Source organism: Jaculus jaculus, chromosome 1 (genome assembly GCF_020740685.1).
Source record: "Jaculus jaculus isolate mJacJac1 chromosome 1, mJacJac1.mat.Y.cur, whole genome shotgun sequence".
NCBI classification, from domain to species: domain Eukaryota; kingdom Metazoa; phylum Chordata; class Mammalia; order Rodentia; family Dipodidae; genus Jaculus; species Jaculus jaculus.
In genome coordinates, this window is record NC_059102.1 from 102,748,464 (window position 1) to 102,768,425 (window position 19,962).

General features: G+C 44.5%; 1 protein-coding gene across 2 annotated transcripts in view; it reads right to left on the bottom strand.

The window, feature by feature from the left end:
* Positions 1-18,331, bottom strand: part of Ubap2 (ubiquitin associated protein 2) — a 119,082-nt gene extending 100,751 nt beyond the window's left edge. For both annotated transcript variants that reach the window (XM_045136456.1, XM_045136408.1), the window contains exon 1: positions 18,221-18,331. The gene's annotated coding sequence lies outside the window, so the exon portion shown is untranslated. The remainder of the gene's footprint in view (positions 1-18,220) is intronic.
* Between the last annotated feature and the right edge of the window lie 1,631 nt (positions 18,332-19,962).

The following is a 19,962-nucleotide window of genomic DNA, read 5'->3' on the forward strand; positions in this document are numbered from 1 at the left end:
ACTTTATTCTATGAGCCATCTTTCCACAGCCCAATTTGTTTTGAAATAGGATCTCACTCTTGGATTTCATTTATGTAGCCCAAAAAGGTATTAGCCCTCCTCCCTCTGCCCCGCCCAAAACAATCCTACCTCTGCCTCCTGAGTGCAGGGAATAAAGGCATGTGCCACCATACTCAGCTCCGAAACCAACTTTCTGAAAAATGTCAGTCACCTAAAGAATGTATCTATCTGCCAGGCAATGTGGCGCATGCCTTTAATCCCAGCACTCAGGAGGCAGAGGGAGGAGGATCGCCGTGAGTCTGAGGCCATCCTGAGACTACACAGTGAATTCCAGGTCAGCCTGAGCTAGCGTAAGACCCTGCCTCAAAAAAGAAAAAAGAAAAAGAAAAACTAAAAAAAAAAGAATGTATCTATCCAAACAGTCATGAAATCCACTTAAGCATTAACATACCTGTTACTTATACAACAGCTCTAGTTTTTACTCAAATGCTAAAATTCCTTAATAAATCAGGTGTGATGATAAACCTCAAGCCCTAGCACTTTGGAGGCAGAGGTAGGAGGATCACTGAGTTTGGGGCCATCCTGAGACTACAGAGTGAGTTCCAGGTTAGACTACTGTGATACTCTACCTCAGAAAAACAAAAATCCTTAATAAGGAAATCTCCAATCATACTACTGAGAAAATATGAATCCCTACACTTTTCCTTTACAGTAATATATAAAAGGACCTCCTCAATTTTCTCTATATCCAAATTAATTTCCAGAACAAAAGCTCAGAAAAACGACCCTCTAATCACTACTAGAGACTAGACTTTCTGTGCTATAAGCAATGACTGGCTGCTTAAGCCTTATTTCCCAAAAGCAAGTCACTGCTTCCTTAAATAACTGCTTAACCTTCTTCAATCTAGCTTCTACCAACCTATCATTCCAACAATACAAAAAATGCTACTCCTCAGGTCATCACTGAACCTGTTTGTCAAGTCTTCCAGCTCTTGTTCTCTAATCTATCTCTAACATTCAACAAATCCCACACATTTTTTTAAATTTTTTATTTATTTAAAGAGAGAGAAAGAGAAAGAAGCAGATAAGACAATGGGTGGGACAGGGCCTCAAACTACTACCAACTAACTCCAGATGCATGTGCCGCCTTGTGCATCTGGCATATGTGGGTTAAAGAGAATAAAACTTGGGTCCTTTTGATTGGGAGGCAAGTGCCTTAACCATTAAGCAATCTCTTCAGTCCAAATCTCATATATTCTTGTCTTTGCAGACACTATACCATTTTAGTTCTTTTTTTCCTCAAATCTCCTATTCCTAAAATATAAAGTCATTCAATTCTTGGGCTGGAGATATTGATCAGCAGTTAAGGCACTTGCCTACAAAGCCTAAAGACCAAGGTTTGATTGCCCAGTACTCACCTAAAGCCAGATGCACAAAGTGGCACATGCATTTGACATTGTTTTCAAACAGCCTGGAAAACCCATTTTCTCTCTCTGCTTGCAAATAAAATAAAAATACAACAGGAGGGCTGGAGAGATGGCTTAGCGGTTAAGTGCTTGCCTGTGAAGCCTAAGGACCCCGGTTCAAGGCTCAATTCCCCAGGACCCACGTTACCCCGATGCACAAGGGGGCGCACACGTCTGGAGTTCGTTTGCAGTGGCTGGAGGCTCTGGCGCGCCCATTCTCTCTCTATCTCCCGCTTTCTCTCTGTCGGTCTCAAATAAATTAATAAAAATATTTTTTAAGCCGGGCGTGGTGGCACACGCCTTTAATCCCAGCACTTGGGAGGCAGAGGTAGGAGGATCGCCATGAGTTTGAGGCCACCCTGAGACAACATAGTGAATTCCAGGTCAGCCTGGGCTAGAGTGAGACCCTACCACCTCAAAAAACCAAATAAATAAATATATATATATATATATATATATTTTTTTTTTTTTTTTTAAATACAATAGGAGCTGCAGAGCTGGCTCAGCAGTCAAGGTGCTTGCCAATACAAACCAAATTTAATACCCAGTAGCTACATAAAGCCAGGTGCACAAAGTGACATATGCATCTGAAGTTCCTCTACTGGCTAAATCTAGACCCTAGTGCACCGATTCTCTCTCTAGGTCAGGTGTGGTGTCACACACCTTTAATCCCAGCACTTGGGAGGCTGAGGTAGGAGAATCACTGTGAGTTCATGGCCAGCCTGAGACTACACAGTGAATTCCAGGTCTGCTTGTGCTACAGTGAGACCCTACCTGGAAAAAAAAAAAACAAAAATAAAATAAATAAAAAATGGATCCTAGGCTGGGGATGGTGCCACATGCCTTTAATCCCAGCACTTGGAAGGCAGAGGGAGGAGGATTGCCATCAGTTAGAGGCCACCCTGAGAATACAATGTGAATTCCAGGTCAGTCTGGCCTAGAATGAAACTCTACCTCGAAAAAGGATCCTAGTATGAAGAGATTGCTCAGCCTCCGTTTTAGGCCAAGGACCCATATTGGGTTCTCCAGGTCCCACATAAGCCAGACATACATGGTGATACAAGCACACAAAATCACACATGTACACAAAGTGACTTGGTATCTGGAGTTCAGCTGCAGTGCTCGTTGGAGGCCCTGGTGCAACAATTCCCTCTCTCTCTCTCAATCATTCTCATAAGAAAAAATGGATCCTATTTTTTAAAAAAGAAAAAGTTCAATGGTGGTACAAGCCTTTAATCCCAACACTCAGGAAGCTGAAGTAGGAGGATCACTTTGAGTTCCAGGCCAGCCAGAGACTAAATAAATAGTACATTCCAGGTCAGCCTGAGCTACAGCAAGACCTTACTGACAAAAAAGGGGAGGACGGAAGAGGGGAGGGGGAGGGAGAGAGGGAAGGGGGAGGGAAGAAGGAAGGAAGGAAAGAGGGGAGGGAGGGGAAGGAAAGGAGGAGAGAGAGAAGGAGAAAAGGGAGGGAGGGAGGAAGGAAAGAAAAGTTCAACTCTTGAACATGTTCACCCTTCCCATATGTTTTTGCTTTACTGGCATCAATAATTATCTTGGGAGGCCGGACGTGGTGGCACATACCTTTAATCCCAGCACTCCAGAGGCAGAGGTAGGAGAATCACTGTTGAGTTCGAGGCCACCCTGACACTACATAGTGAATTCCAGGTCAGCCTGGGCTAGAGTGAAACCCTACCTGGAAAAACATAATAATTATAAATAAAAATAATTATCTTGGGGAGAGGGTATGTCCACTCATGTAAAACAAGATGATCAAACCAGATGTTCTCATTCTCTCTCTGACTAAATAATTTTTATTATTTTTCAGTCCCATGCTGACCTTGAATTCAGAGATGCTCCATCGCACTGGGAGTGGTGGTCAAGGCCAACCTGAGACTACATAGTGAATTCCAGGTTAACCTGAGCTAGAGTGAAACCCTGCCTCAAAAAAACAGAAACAAAAAAAAAAGACAAGGCCTCATGGTGTTCCACAGGCTAGCCTTGGGACATCTGGGTTCAAGGAATCCCAACCAAATAGCTAGAATTATAGGCATATGTCACAGGACTAGCTGTGATACATCTATCTCTACAAAACATTCCCCCAAAAGTTACCAAAGGTCTCTTAACATACCACCTCTCCACTGCACTGAAATTTCATACTATTTACCTGCCTGACCTCTCACTTACAAAACTGATACCATCATCCTACCATCCAGGTTAGTCTGGGCCAGAGGGAGACCCTACCTCAAAAAACCAGAAACTATGTCAAAGTGTATTCATTCTTTTAGAAACAACAGAAATCCATGAGAGCAATAAAATGCAAATTCTTTGTTCCAGTCTATTCCCTAAACTTTGGTCAGACTGGTCTTGACATTCTCCCAAATTGTACAGTTTTTTTTCCTCCACCTTCCTTCAGGAATGTTTTCTCACAAGCATACTAACATAACATACCCTCCATCCATTCTCTCATTTTCTGTTCATCAGTGTGAACAATAACCACATTCAACATGATGTCAACACTAACCAGGGCACTTAAGGGTCATAATATACTAAGGAAAGAGTATGCAACTCGGTCCACAGCACCACAGGGTAAAAAGAGGTCAAATAAACTAAACAGTTCTACTAGATAGCATTCTAAATTTACTAGTGTAATTTTATAGCCTTATGTTGCTTTTCTCACTGTGAGGAAACAAAACCTGGGTGTTATGTGTCTGACCACTTTATAGGATACATGTAAATTGGCAGAGGCCTTAGAAATTAGTTCACCATGCTGATTTGATTTCTACTAAAATCAGAATGAAACCACTTAAAAAAAAAAAAAAACAGTGTAGCCAGGCATGGTGGCATACAACTTTAATCCTAGCACTTGGGAGGCAGAAGTACGAGGATCGCCATGAGTTTGAGGCCACTCATGCTGCCTTTCTCTCAAATAATTTATTTTAAAAAGGGCTGGAGAGATGGCTTAGCGGATAAGCGCTCGCCTGTGGAGCCTAAGGACCCCGGTTCGAGGCTCGGTTCCCCAGGTCCCACATTAGCCAGATGCACAAGGGGGCACACGCGTCTGGAGTTCTTTGCAGAGGCTGGAAGCCCTGGCGCGCCCATTCTCTCTCTCCCCCTCTATCTGTCTGTCTCTCTGTGTCTGTCGCTCTCAAATAAATAAATAAATAATTTTAAGAAATATTTTTAAAAAAAGACTTAAGAGATGGCTTAGCAGTTAAGGTGCTGGCCTGCAAAGCCTTAGGACCAATGTTTTATTCTCCAGATCCCCCTAAGCCAGACACACAAAGGTGAGGCAAGTGCAAGGTTATACATGCCCTACTAGGTAGTACAAGCTACTGGAGTTCAGTTGAACTGGCTGAGGCCCTGGTGTGCTAGTTCTTTCTTTGTCTCTCATGCTCTAATATAAATAATAATAAAATTTAAAAATTGAAGTAGGACAAGCTGAATATGATGACTCATGCATTTATTTTCTTTTTAATTTATTTTAAGAAATGGAACTTCACATGAAACTTCTCTATCTTTTGATTTTATTTATTGATTGATTTATTGTAGCTGTCCTACTTTAAAAAAAATTTTTAAGGGCTGGAGAGATGGCTTAGCGGTTAAGCGCTTGCCTGCAAAGCCTAAGGACCCCGGTTCGAGGCTCGATTCCCCAGGACCCACATTAGCCAGATGCACAAGGGAGTGCACGCATCTGGAATTTGTCTGCAGTGGCTGGAAGCCCTGGCACACCCATTCTCTTTCTCTCTGCCTCTTTGTCTGTCTGTAACTCTCAAATAAATAAATAAAAATAAACAAAACAAAATTTAAAAAAAAAAAAAAATTTTAAAGACAGGTATGCTGGCTCACACCTTTAATCTCAGCACTCAAGAGGTAGAGATAGCAGGATAATCCTGAGTTTCAAGACCACTCTGAGAATGCATAGTGAATTCTAGGTCAGCCTAGTCTAGAGCAAGACTCTATCTGAAAAAAATAAATAAATGAATGAATGTATCAGCTATTGGATTGGAGAGCTGGTTTAGCAGTTAAGGCACTGGCCTAAGTTCGATTCCTCAGAACGTACATAAGCTAGATGTATGGTGGCACATGTATATGGGGTTCATTTACAAAGGCCAAGAGGCCCATGCACACCCATTCTCTCTCTTTTAAATAAATAATTTTTTTTTTTTTTAAATAGGGCTGGACCTTGGTTTCCCACCAGGAATATATGGTAAGACCCTACTGCTGAAGATTCCACATACTTGGGCTGCAAGGCCACTGAGAAATCCGGCTGGAACTGAGCTGATAACCTCTCCCATGTAGACAAGCTGACAGAAAGCTGGAAGAAGCCATTCTGCATGCAGTTCAATGGGAGAAAAAGAAATCACCAGTGAAGATACTCAACAGTGGACACTGCAAGCCTTATAGGCCAAATGGGCCAACGGGTGCAATAGTGGCACGTCTGTCATGGTGGAAACCAACTACCCTCTAACTGGACTGGAGGCCTGTTTCATGGGAGGGAATATATCCCTGATACTGAAAACTTAAAACAGGGGTAGTCATGAGCCCTAGGGGTATAACGTCTACTGCTATCTGGTTAAATGTATATACTATGCTTTTCAAACTGCCCAGTAAGCACTTCTCTCAATGTTCATACCCTTATATTAATGCTACCCTCACTTTTGGTACAGAATCTTCTCTTTTCAGATGGCAGTGACCTTGGGATGACTCAGAAGGTATCATGGTGCTGGAAAAAGTGACAGAGGAGTGCTCAGCACTGTAATATCTCTATCACACCTTCCAAGGCTCAGGGTCTATTGCAGAAGAGTGGCAGAAAGACTGTAAGAGCCAAAGGAAGGGTAGGACTCCTTACAACGTGATCCTCCAGACACAAAATAACCTGGATATCCATGACCTCAGTGTCTGATGGAGAATGGAGTTTCAAAAGGGAAAGTGGGAGGAGGGAGGATATTACCATGGGATATTTTTTTATAATCACAGAAGTTGTTAGTAAAAATTTGAAGCCAGGCGTTGGGACGCACGCCTTTAATCCAGGCACTCAGGAGGCAGAGGTAGGAGGATCACCGTGACTTCAAGGCCACCCTGAGACTCCATAGTGAATTGCAGGTCAGCCTGGGCTAGAGTGAGACTCTACATCGAAAAACCAAAACAAAAAATAAATAAATAAATAAATAAATAGGGCTGGAGAGATGGCGTGGTGGTTAGAGTGTTTGCCTGCAAAGCCTACACTCATGTTTAATTACCCCAAGACCCATGTTAAGCCAGATGCACACAGTGGCACATGCATCTGGAGCTCATTTGCAGTGGCTGGAGGCCCTGGAGTGTCCCTTCTCTCTCCCTCTCTCAATTTATTAATTAATATTAGGGCTGGAGAGATAGCTTAGAGGTTAAGGTGCTTGCCTTCAACAGCTAAGGACTCATGTTCAACTCTAGGTCCCACATAAGCCAGATGCACAGTGACACAAGTATGCAAGGTCGCACGTGCACACGAGAGGGTACACATGTCTGGAGTTCAACTGAAATGGTTGGAGGCCCTGAAATGCTAATATTCTCCCTTTCTCATTTTTTAAAAAAAGGGCCAGTTAAGCCAGGCATGGTGGGCACACCTTTAATCCCAGCACCCAGGAGGCAGAGGTAGGACTGCTGTGAGTTCAAGGCCACCTTGAGACTCCATAGTGAATTCCAGGTCAGCCTGGGCTAGAGTGAGACCCTACCTCGAAAAACCAAAAAAAAAAAAAAAAAAAAAAAAAAGGCCAGTCTGTTTGACTTGCTCTATCTATCTATCTATCTATCTATCTATCTATCTATCTATCTATCTATCTTTTGGTTTTCAAGGTATGGTCTTACTCTAACCCAGGCTGACCTGGCAAAAAATTCTTTTTATATAGATTTACTCTGACTTTTTTTTTAACAATTATGATTCTTCTGAATTTTCATAATTAAATAAACCTTTATACATTCTTTCAGTTCTCCTGCCTCTGCCTCTCAAATACTGGAATTATATGTGTGAACCAACATACCCTTTACAGATTGGTTTGGTTGATATTTCTATTTTAGATAGTATATTGGAGTTTTATAAGGTCTTGCTAAATAACTGTTTGAAATTGGCCACAACAGTTCATTCTGTAGCCAGCAGTGTATAAGTATAATCATTTTCTTTTCACAGTTCAGATTCTGAAATAATTGTTATGCTTTGGGCACACTGTATAACACAATATCTAATGATGAAGAGGAAGAACTAGCTAAGTTTCCCATTATCTTACTGTTTTCTATATGAAAATTACCTGGATAATGCCAGTTTGACTTTGAAGTGGCTTATAAATTTGTTCAAAAGTATTTTTTAAAAGTCTAGCAAAAAATATAGGCCTGGCCCTTGAAAGGTCTCTCTCAATTGGAAAAACTGATGAGTAAGAACACTCTGAGTTGTCTTGTTTTGCCTACGAGGACCTAAAATTGTGACTCTCCTGCCTCAGCCTTCCAAGGGTTACAGGCATGCACCACTGCACCCAACTTAGATCCTTTTTTTTCTTTTTTCCTGAGGTAGGGTCTCACACTAGCCCAGGCTGACCTGGAATTCACTATGTAGTCTCAAGGTGGCCTCAAACTCACGGCGATCCTCCTACCACTGCCTCCCAAGTGCTGGGATTAAAGGTGTGTGTCATTACGCCCAGCTTGCTTATTTGAGAGAAATAAGCAGGGAGAGTGAGAAGGAGACAGAAAGAATAGGCATGCCAGGGCCTCCAGCCACTGCAAACGAATGCCAGATACATGCATCCCCAGGACCTGGAGAATCAAACCTGGGTCCTTAGGCTTTGCAAGCAAGTGCCTTAGCCACTAAGCCATCTCTCCAGCCCTGATGAGGATTTTTATTCACATGTGTTATTCTATTAGTACATAGGGATTTTTTTTTTTTTTTAACACGGGGATTTTTTTACTAGGTTTTTTTTTTTTTTTTTTAATTTGTTGTTTTGGAGGCAGGATCTCTAGCCCAGGCTGGCCTTAAACTCATGGTGATCCCTTTTTGTTTGGCATGCACATGTGATGTACATGTATGTGTATGTGGAAGACAAAGGTCAATGTCAGATGTCTTCCTCTATTGTTTTCCATCTTTTTGTTGATTTTTTGAGGTTGGGTCTTGCTCTAGCCTAGGCTGACCTAGAGTTCACTGAATCTCAGGCTACCCTCAAATTTACAGCGATCCTATCTCTGCCTCTCCTGTACTGTGATGAAAGGCATACACCACCATGCCCGGCCAAAAGTATGGGTTTTTTTAATAAATATATACATTTTATTTTTATTTATTTATTTGAGAGAAGTAGGGAGAGAGAAAGAGAGTATGGGTCCACCAGGTCCTTCAGCCACTGCAAATGAACTCCAGATGCATGCACCACCATATTCATCTGGTTTACATGGATTCTGGGGAAGTGAGCCTTGGTCCTCAGGCTTCACAAGCACCATGAATTGTAATCCATCTTTCCAGCCCCTAACGTAGGTATTTAAGAGTGGGCAGTGTTCTTTTATTTATTTTTTGGACATCTTTTATTTTTTATTTGCCCAAAGAGACAGAGAGTGAGAGAATATATGGGTGCATCAAGGGCCTCTTGCCCCAACAAACAAGCTCCAGCCACATGCACCACTTTGTCCATCCGGCTTTACATGTGTACTGGCAAACTCAATCTGGGCGGGCAAGCTTCGCAAGAAACTGCCTTTAACTGCTGAACCATCCTCCCAGCTCAGCAGTGTTCTTTCAAACAATGTTAGCAATGTAGGGCGGGGGTATGGTTTAGTAATGGGTTGTTCCTGCCCAAAGTACGACTAGTTTTTCTACAGTTGAACCTTTAAAATTACTAGAAAATACATATTACTGATTTTCAAACTTAAACAACTTTAAGTGGGAGGTAGGGTCTCACTCTAGATCAGGCTGATCTTGAACTCACATAATACCCCTACCTCTGCCTCCTGAGTGCACCACTACACCTGGCTCAAGAGAATTTCTTTTTTATTTTTTTTCCCCTTTCCCCGGTTTGTTTTTTTTTTCCAACGTTTTTCAAGTGTTGCTCTAGCCCAGGCTGGCCTGGAATTTATATGTAATCTCAGAGAGGCCTTGAATTCAATACCATGCTCCTACTTCTGACTCCTAAGTGCTGGGATCAAAAGTGTGCGCCATCATACTTGGCTTTTTTTTTAAATGTATTTTATTTTTAAAAGGCATGTGCCACCCTGCTACTTTTGTCTTCTTTTGAGACCAGCATCTTACTCTATACTCATGCCTTATCCTCCTCAATAGTGAGACTGCAGCCTGAGCCACCATGTCCAGCTCTGTTGTTAAGTTTCATTACTAGTTGATAGTTTTATCTTTTTTGGCATTGGACAGTGGCATACTTATAGCACTTTAACAAAAGAGTCAAAATGTTACCTTTTTTTTAAACCCTGTTAAAGCTCAGTGGCCTTAAACAAGTGCTCTCTACCTTCATCCTCCTAAGCATTGCATCACCATTTTTGTCAAGAATTTTTTTTTGGTTTTTCAAGGTAGGGTTTCACTCTATCTCAAGCTGACTTGGAATTCACTATGCAGTCTCTCAGGGTGGCCTTGAACTCACAGCAATCCTATTACCTCTGCCTCCCAACCCAATCACTGGGATTAAAAGCATGTGCCACCACACCTGGCTTAAAATATATTTTTTATACACTTTAGTTTGGAACACAAAACATAACAGCTCTCCTGCCTCAGCTTCTCAAATCAAGTATGGGGTTACAGCATAAACCATCACTCCACACTCCTTTCTACTTACCTATTTTTTGTTTTGTTTTGTTTTGGTTTTTGAGGCAGAATCTAGCTCTAATCCAGGCTGACCTGGAACTCACTCTGTAATCTCAGAGTAGTCCTGAATTCACAGCAATCCTACCTCTGCCTCTCAAGTGCTGGGATTAAAGGTATGAGCTATCATGCCAGGCTTTTTCTTTCCTTTTATAAAGGAATTTTCTTTATATTTAGTTTATTTATGTAATTTATTTGAGAGAAGAGAGAATGAGCAAAACAGGGCCTTCAGCTGCTGCAAACAAACTCCAGTCGCATGTACCACCCACCACCTTGTGCATCTGGCCTACATGGGTCCTGGGGAATCGAACCTGGATCTTTTGGCTTTGCAGACAACTGCTTTAACCACTACGCTCTCTCCAACCCTCTTTTTTTGTTTTTGGCTTTTCGAGGTTGAGTCTCACTCTGGCCAGGGCTGACCTGGAATTCACAATGTAGTCTCAAGGTGGTGTTGAATTCAATGATTCGACCTTTGCATCCCGAGTGTGGGGATTAAAGGTGCACAGCACCATGCCTAGCTGGCCTTGCTTTTTAAAATTTTATGACTTTTAAAAAAACTATTCATGTGTGTGTACTGACAAGCCAGGGCTTCTTGCTGCTGCAGATGATCACTAAACCCCTGTGCCACACTTTGCATCTGGCTTATGTTGGTGGTTTGGGAACTGAACCTTAGCTGGCAGACCTTGCAAGTGCCTTAACTGTTGAATCATCCTTTCAACCTTTTTTAAATGAAATTTTTTAAGGTTTATCATTATTATTAGAGAAAAAGGGAGAATGGGTGCACCAGGGCCTCTAGTCACTGTAAACAAACTCCAGACGCATGTGCCACCATGTGCATGTGGCTTACATGGTACCTGGAGAATTAAACCTGGGTCCTTAGACCTTGTAGGCATGCACTTTTTAACTGCTAAGCCAACTCTATACAGCCCTCGGCCTGTTTTTTTGAGGCAGGTTCTTATTCTGTAGCCCTAAATGGCCTGGTATTTGGCTGTGTAACCCCGACTGGTCTCAAACTCAGGCAGTCTTCCTGCATCAGCCTTCCAAGTGCTGAGATAACAGTCTGCATCCTTCATGCCCAACTTTTGCTTATTTAATTCTCATGTAGCTGAGGCTGGCCTCGAACTCCTTATCCTCCTGTCTTTACCTCCTAGTCATGAGCTATAGAGCTAGTTCAAGGCCATAGTGGGAAACTTTGGAGGAACCTGTCTCAAAAAGTAAAAACAGGGATGGATGGATGGCTCAACAACTAAGGTGCTTGCCTGCAAAAGCCTAATGTTTAATTCCCCAGTACCCATGTAGTCAGATGCACAAATTATTTCATGCATCTAGAGTTGGTCTGCAGTGGCTAGAAGCCCTGGTGTGCCCATTCTCCCTCTACCCCCCAAGCCCCAGAAATAATTTTTTTTAAAAAGTAAACACAGAGCTGGAGTAGTAGATAGAGCAGCACCACCCTAGCATGTTCAAGCTCTTATTTATGTTCAGTCCCAGTGTAACAGCAACAAATGGATTGGGGACATGCCTCAGTGATCAAAGTACTCAATGTACAAGCATAAGGACCTGAGTTTGGTCACCTACCTCCCACATAAATTGCTGGGTATGGAGTGCACCTGTAATCCTTGTGTTGGGGAGGTGAAAATGTAATCCCTCGGGTTCACTGGCTAGCTAGTGTGAATAACTGGCTGAATTTGTCAGTTAGAGACCCTGTCTCAAAAAAATAAGATGGGAAGCTGGGTGTGGTGGCACACGCCTTTAATCCCAGCACTCGGGAGGCAGAGGTAGGAGGATCACCGTGAGTTCAAGGCCACCCTGAGACTACAGAGTTAATTCCAGGACAGCCTGGACCAGAGTGAGACCCTACCTCGAAAAACCAAAAAATAAAAAAATAAAAAAAAAAAAAATAAGATGGGGGCTGGAGAGATGGCTTAGTGGCTAAGCACTTGCCTGTGAAGCCTAAGGACCCCAGTTCAAGGCTTGATTCCCCAGGACCCAGGTCACGTTAGCCATATGCACAATGGGGCACACACATCTGGAGTTCGTTTGCAGTGGCTGGAGGCCCCGGCGCATCCATTCTATCTGCCTTTTTCTCTGTCACTCTCAAATAAATAAATAAAAATGTACAAAACAAAATTAAAAAAAAAAATAAGATGGAAAGCTAGGTGTGGTAGTGCACACCTTTAATCCGAGCACTCCACTGTGGAGGCAGAGGTAGGTGGATCACTGTTGAATTCAAGTCCAGCCTGAGACTAACATAGTGAATTCCAGGTCAGCCTAGGCTAGAACAAAACCCTACCTCAAAAAACAATAAGCAAAAAAAAAGGCCCATGACTGGGAATGTCAAAAGTCCTAGGGAGGAAACTACTACTGTTGCCTGGCTAAATGGGTATGGGTATGTTTATGCCCACCGAAACACCCTCTAAATACTATGTTTATACTCATATAGCAATACTACTCTCACTTTTGGTTAGAAAAGTTTCGATTTTCATATGCCCATGACCACTGGAAAAACTCATCAAAGTGTTAAGAAAGTGACAGTGGAATGTTCGGCACTGAGACATCTCTATCTCACCCTCCAAGGTTCAGGAACCACTGAGGAAGAAGTGGTGGTGGAAAGAATGTAAGAGCCATTGGAAGAAGATGAAGAGCACTTTGCAATACTGTCTTCCGGACACCAAGTGGCCACAGCACTCATGACCTCACAGTATTACCTATACAAGATCTTCATAATAGGAGGGGGGAAAATGATGACACCAAAATAGAAAAGTAGTTGAAAAGAAAAAATTCACTGGAGGTAGCCGGGCGTGGTGGTGCACGCCTTTAATCCCAGCACTCTGGAGGCAGAGGTAGGACGATAGCCTTGAGTTCAAGGCCACCCTGAGACTACAGAGTTAATTCCAGGTCTGCCTGGACCACAGTGAGACCTTACCTCGAAAAACCAAAAAAAATTTAATGGAGAAGGGATTCAGGAGGGAGAAAAGGGAGGGTGGTGGTAGATTATAATCATAGCGTAACACTCAGCCCTTGGAAGTTGATTGCCTGCAAAGTCTAACAACCCAAGTTCGATTCCCCGGTACCTACACAATAGATGCACAAGGTGGCGCACACATCTAAAGTTTGTTTGCAGTGGCTATGAGCCCTGGTGCACCCATTCTCTCTTTTTAACAGCCTATTTCTTCTCTCTCAAATAAAAAAAAAAAAAAACTGAGGGCCAGGCCAGTAGGCCCACACCACACCTTTAATCCTAGCAGAGATAGGAGAATTGCCCAGAGGCCATCCTGAGACTATATAGTGAATTCCAGGTCAACCTGAGCTAAAACATGAGACCCTACCTCAAAAAAAAAAAAAAAAAAGGTAAAATCGTCCAAGGGTGGTAGCATACACCTTTAATCCCAGCACTTGGGTGGCAGAGGTAGGAGGATCACTGTGAGTATGAGGCCAGGCTGAATCTACATAATGAATTCCAGGTCAGCCTGGGCTAGAGCAAGACCCTATCCTGAAAAACGAAACCAAAAATAAAAGTAAAATCACTTCAGATCATATCAATCCTGCAAGACAGAATTATACTTTCTTTTTTATGTTTTTATCTATTTATTTGCAAGCAGAGAGAGAGAAAAGAAACAGGATTTGGGCACACCAGGGCTTCTAGCCACTGTAAACTCCAGATGCATGCCTACTCTGTACATCCTACTTTACGTGGGTACTGGGGAATTGAACCCAGGTCTTTAGGCTTTGCAGGAAAGTGTCTTCATCACTAAACCATCTCTCCAACCAAGAACTGTACTTCCTATAGGCTCAACTGTTACAGGGCTTGGGCAGCACGCACGAAGCCCTGGGTTCAGTTCAAAGTAAAACCTAAGATGGAGGCAGTAGCATACACCTGTGACCCTATCACTCAGGAGAATGAGGCAGGTGCATTGTAAGTTTAAAGCAAGCCTGAGGTATACAGTAAAACTATCTCCAAAAAAAAGTGCGTAACTGAAATAAACCCCTTCTTGTAACCATGTTCTCCCATCATTTCTCCCTAAACAATAAGTCACTCAAACTAATTAATACCAAGAGAGACATTCTTCGAGATCACTCCATGAGCTGCATCAGTTATCAGGAAAGAGAAGCAGAGGTGGTGGTGTTCCACTATAGCTCTAATTCTAATCTAAAGGAAGCTTCATGTGACTACTGCTGGCCCAGCCCACATTTAAAGTGAGAGGCCAGAGGAAACCAGAGCAGCAGGAAACAGGCATGAGAGCAATTACCGCAATCCTTTCCCATGGCCTCATTCTCCCCCATGCTACTTACAGCTGACTATTTCAAACAAAACAAAAATCCTTCTCTGAAATATTTCTAAATGATAGAGGGGCAGAAGCAGCAAGAAAGCAAATAGGAGAAATTGTAAGGAAAAAGCAAACAGGTCAAGTGAGGGGGGGTGGGGAAATCTCACAACACAGGAATTAGCAGGAAGAAAGAAAATCAGGTGAAGCATTGTGGTATCAGCAGAAGAGTGGTGTGGAAAAATGAACACCTTTACCTCTACAAGCAGTGATCACAACAATGAGAAAATGACCCTACCCAAGAAACCCTGCAGGATGATAAAGTATATTGGATCATCTTCACAGAATGGAATGTATTTCCTTTCCATAAATAGATCAGAACCTTACCAAACAACCCACCCAAACTAAACTACAGGAGAGTTTAAAATGTGATGTTTCTTCTGCTTTTATTTAAAAAACTAACACCAGGGCTGGAGAGGTGGCTTAGTGGTTAAGCGCTTGCCTGTGAAGCCTAAGGACCCCCGTTCGAGGCTCGGTTCCCCAGGTCCCACATTAGCCAGATGCACAAGGGTGCACACGCGTCTGGAGTTCGTTTGCAGTGGTTGGAAGCCCTGGCGCGCCCATTCTCTCTCTCTCCCTCTATCTGTCTTTCTCTCTGTGTCTGTCACTCTCAAATAAATAAATAAAATAAAATACTGTTTAAAAAAAAAAAAACTAACACCAAAAGAACTCGCAAGCAATTCAGAGACAAAAGTGAGGAACATAGCAGTGGCATTCTCATTAGCTTAAAAAGAAAAACCTGAGCCGGGCGTGGTGGCGCAGGCCTTTAATCCTAGCACTGAGGAGGAGGCAGAGGTAGGAAGATCACTGTGAGTCCACCCTGAGACTACATAGTGAATTCCAGGTCAGCCTGAGCTAGAGTAAAAAAAAAAAACAGAAAAAAAAGAAAAAGAGAAAAATCTGGAGGCTGGACAGGTGGCCTAGGGTTAAAGTGCTTGCCAACAACAAAGCCAAAGGACCCAGGTTCAATTCCCCAGGACCCATGTAAGCCAGATGCACAAGGTGGCACATGCATCTCGAGTCTGGAGTTCATTTGCAGTGGATGAAGGCCCTGATGGGCCCATATTCTCTCTCTCTCTCTTTCTCTCTCCCTGTTTCTCTCTCTCAAATAAATAAAATGTAAAAAGAAAAAAAAAATCCAGGTGTGGTGATGCATTGCTTTAATCCCAGCTTGGGTGGCAAAGGTAGGAGAATCACTGAGTTCCAGGCCACCCTGACACTACATAGTAAATTGCAGGTTGGCCTGGGCTAGAGCAAGACCCTACCCTGAAAAACAAAAAGAATAAGTAAAATAAAGCCTTAACCCAGCGTGGTAGTGCACATGTTTAATCCCAGCACTCAGGAAGCAGAAGTAGGTGCATGACTGAGTTCCAGGCCACTACAGGGCTGGAGTCCAGGCAGCCTAGGGTAGAGGGAGACCCTACTTCGTTAAATAAAGCAAGCCTCATCATAATGGAAAGGAAATAAACAAAGTATTCACTAAAATAACAAACAAACAAAAAACTGGAGCTGGGTGTGGTGGCGCACACCTTTAATCCCAGCACTGGGGAGGCAGAGGGAGGAGGATCACCATGAGTTCGATGCCACCCTGAGACTACATAGTGAATTCCAGGCAGCCTGAGCTACAGTAAGACCCTACACTGAAAAACCAAAAATTTAAATTAATTAATAATAAATTGTAAGCCAAATGCGGTGGTGCACACATTTAATCCCAGCTCTCATCTGGCAGAGGGTAGGAAGAATGCTGAGTTTGAGACCAGCCTGAGACTATGGAGTTCCAGGTCAACCTGGGTTAGAGTGAGACCCTACCTAGAAGAAAAAAAAAATTAATAGTAGTAACCACACATGCTGGCACATGCCTATAATCCTTGCAGTCTGTAATTTCAGCAAAGGGAGACAACAATGAGGATCCTGAGATCCAGGACAACCTGGGATACATAGAGATACCCTGCCCAAAAAAAAAAGTTAAGGCCGCTGGAGAGAGGATCAGTGGCCTGCAAAGCCTAATGACTAGAGTTTGATTCCCCAATGCCCACCTCCAGTTAAGATGCACGAAACATGCATCTGGAGTTTATTTGCAGAGGCTGGTGGCCCTAGCATGCCCATTCTCATTCTCTCTCAAATAAATAAATAAAATAACTTTAAAAAAAAAATCAGGCTGGAGGGATGGCTTAGCGGTTAAGGCATTTGCCTGCAATGCCAAAGGACCCAGGTCCGATTCTCCAGAACCCACGTTAGCCAGATGCACAAGGGGGCACACGCCTCTGGAGTTCGTTTGCAGTGGCTGGAGGCCCTAGCACGCCCATTCTCTCCCCCTCTTTCTCTATCAACTAAATAAATAAAATAAAAATATTTTTTAAAAGTTAAATCGCTGGGCTTGGTGGTGCACGCCTTTAATCCCAGCACTCGGAAGCATAGAGGTAGGCGGGGATCATTGTAAATTGGAGGCCACTCTGAGACTACACAGTGAATTCCAGGTCAGCCTGGGCTAGAGTGAGACCCTACCTCGAAAAAAAAAAAAAAGGTAAATATATGCTCTTCAAATGAAAGATGTCTAGGGCCGGGAATGGTGACGTACGCCTTTAATCCCAGCATTTGGGAGGCAGAGGTAGAAGTATCGCCATGTGCTCGAGGCCACCTTGAGACTGCATAGTAAATAGGTGATCCCTACATACTTTAAGGAGAAACCTTTAAAAGCTCTAAACTGTTAGAGCACACAGGTGCTAGAGAAAGTAAAACTATTGTCAGGCTATGTATTTTAGACTTAAAGTAGAAACAACATCCAATAGGAGTGGTGGTAAAACTACAAGATTATGTCAAGCAGGAAATAACAAGCATGATACTAGGAACAACCCCTAGAGAAAAACAAGGGTAACAAACCAGAGGGCTGACAGTTGACATGCCTGGGCAACTAATTAAGACTAAAAACACAGGGGGAACGGGTGGGGAAATGATTCAGTGGCAAAGAAAACTGAGTTGTAGTGCACCAGTTAAAGAATAACATTTTGAACATAGAACAGCACGCTTTACAGTTTACAAACTGACACAACCAGACTACGGGAACAGGAGTGAGGGAGGAAAACTTGAGTTCCAACTAACACTAAAGACCCTCCGGAATGAAGGGGAGAATCCAAGTCGGCCTCCGTAGTAAGCAGTTATTTCCCTGAAGTTGGGCTCTAAGAGGGCCAGTCCCAGGACCAGCGGCGGGCGTGAGGACGGAATGGTGGTCAGGATGCGAGCGTGGCGGGGGGGCGCTGCAGCGGACAGGCCTGGGGGCGAGGTGGGAGAGCAAAACCACACCCTCCAGGGCAGAAACCCGAGGGGGGAGGGGAAGGCGCCCCCTGGGGCTGGGTGGGGCCCCGGGCGCCGAGGATGGGGGAAGGCAGGAAGAAGCCCGGGGCAACCAGAGCGGGAGAGGAACAAGGGTGACCGGGCCTGGACACACTAGGGAAACACGAAGCCAGCGAGGGTAGCGCGGCCCGAGCCAGCCGGGTGGGCGCTGGGGCGCCCCGAGAGGGGGCTGGGAGTTCACAAGACCTGAGCCCAGGTCTAGAGAGAGCACACTGCCGCGCTCGAAGCCCCGGGACACCGAACGAAAAAGAGGTGGCAATTACCGCTGCTGCTCTCGCCGCACTCGGGACCCGGCACCCGCCGCTACCGCTGCCGCCGCCGCCGCTCGTTACCTGCCAATGTGCCTCTTACAAAGCGGCGGCGGCGGCAGAGGCGGCCCTGCCCGTCACGTGATCCTGACGTCACGGGAGAGGGCGTGGCCGCGCACGTACCTCGCGTGCGGTTCCGCAACTCCCCCCCCCCCCGACCCCGGGTACTGCGCCGTAGTGGGCAGCCCTTTCCCAAACCGGGCGAGGTCTACAAGACACAGGCGGCGGGGACAAGGGTAGGAGACGACGGCGTGTCTCGGAGTTACCAAGGTAGTATTACCCAAGGCATGCAAGTTGCCCACTTGCCGTCGCGCTGTGATGACCTCAGAGATAGCGCAAGTGACTCCCGTGCGTCACGTGACACGCTCCAACCACTCAAGGCAAGCCTGGTCTCTAGACGTTGCCTAAGGGAACTACTATTCCCAGCATGCAACACGCCAAAGGCTCTCGGCTGCCTTACGTTCCTTCCGCCCCGACCCGGTGGGGCGCTGCAACGCCTGGGGCTCGGGCCGAGACGGGAAGCGGTTGGGGCTAGCTTCCGGCCCTAATGCTGTGAGTGCCACGGGTCTGGCGAACCAGCGAGGGTCCTGAGTTAGCGATGTGGTCCTAGCGGAAGATGCGTTCGGTGACCACGTTGCGGGACTGGCTCAGTGCCCTGCCCTCTGCGCGGGAAAAGGCCAACGGCTCGCTGGAATCGGCAGGATGTTCGCGAGACCTCAGTGGAATTCAATAGGTGGACTGACTCTGCACTCCCAAGTCACATAACGCATGAAACGACGAACACCGTCAACTCGATGTCATCTGTTCACATACAATCCTTTCCTAACTTTCAAAGAGCTGGGGTTGGCCCCGTTTTGACGCTAAAGAAAAAGAGATCTGCCGGGCGTGGTGTCCTACGCTTTTAATCCCAGCACTCGGAGGAAGAGGTAGAAGGATCGCTCTGAGTTCGAGACCAGCCTGAAACTACATAGTGAATTCCAGGTCAGCCTGAGCTAGAATGAGACCCTACCAAAAAAAAAAGAGAAGAAAAAGAGATTATAAAGTTTCTAACACAAAATATCCAAATCACATTCTGTGTCTTGAAAAATTAAAACATCTACCACTTAACACCAAGAAGCACAAATCTCAGTGGTTTATGATTGTAGCATTTCTTGTTTTCCTTATTTTTATTTATTTGAAAAAGCGAAAGGGAGATAGAAAGAAAATGGGCACACTAGGGCCTCCTGCCACTGTAAAGGAACTCTAGACAATGCGCCACCTTGTGCATCTGGCTTACATGGGTCCTGGAGATTCTAACCAGGGTCCTGGGGCTTTTCAGGCAAGTGCCTTAACCGCTAAAGCCACCTCTCTAGCTTTTTTTCCCAAGGTAGGGTCTCATTGTAGCTCAGGTTGACCTGCAGTTCTCTATGTAGACTCAGGGTGATCTTCCTGCCTCTGCCTCTGCCTACTGAGTGCTGAGGTTAAAGGCGTGTGCAACCATACCGGGTTTATTTTTATTTTTTGAGAGCAAAGGAGAAAACGGGCAAGCAACGGCGCTTTGAGCACTACAAACCAATTCCATATGCATGTACCGTTTTGTGCATTTGCTTTTACGTGGGTACTTGGGAATTGAAGTGGCAAGCAGGCTTTGCAAGCAAAGGCTGAACCATCTCCCTTGACCTCCCCTCCCAGGTAGGTTCTCACTTTAGCCCAGGCTA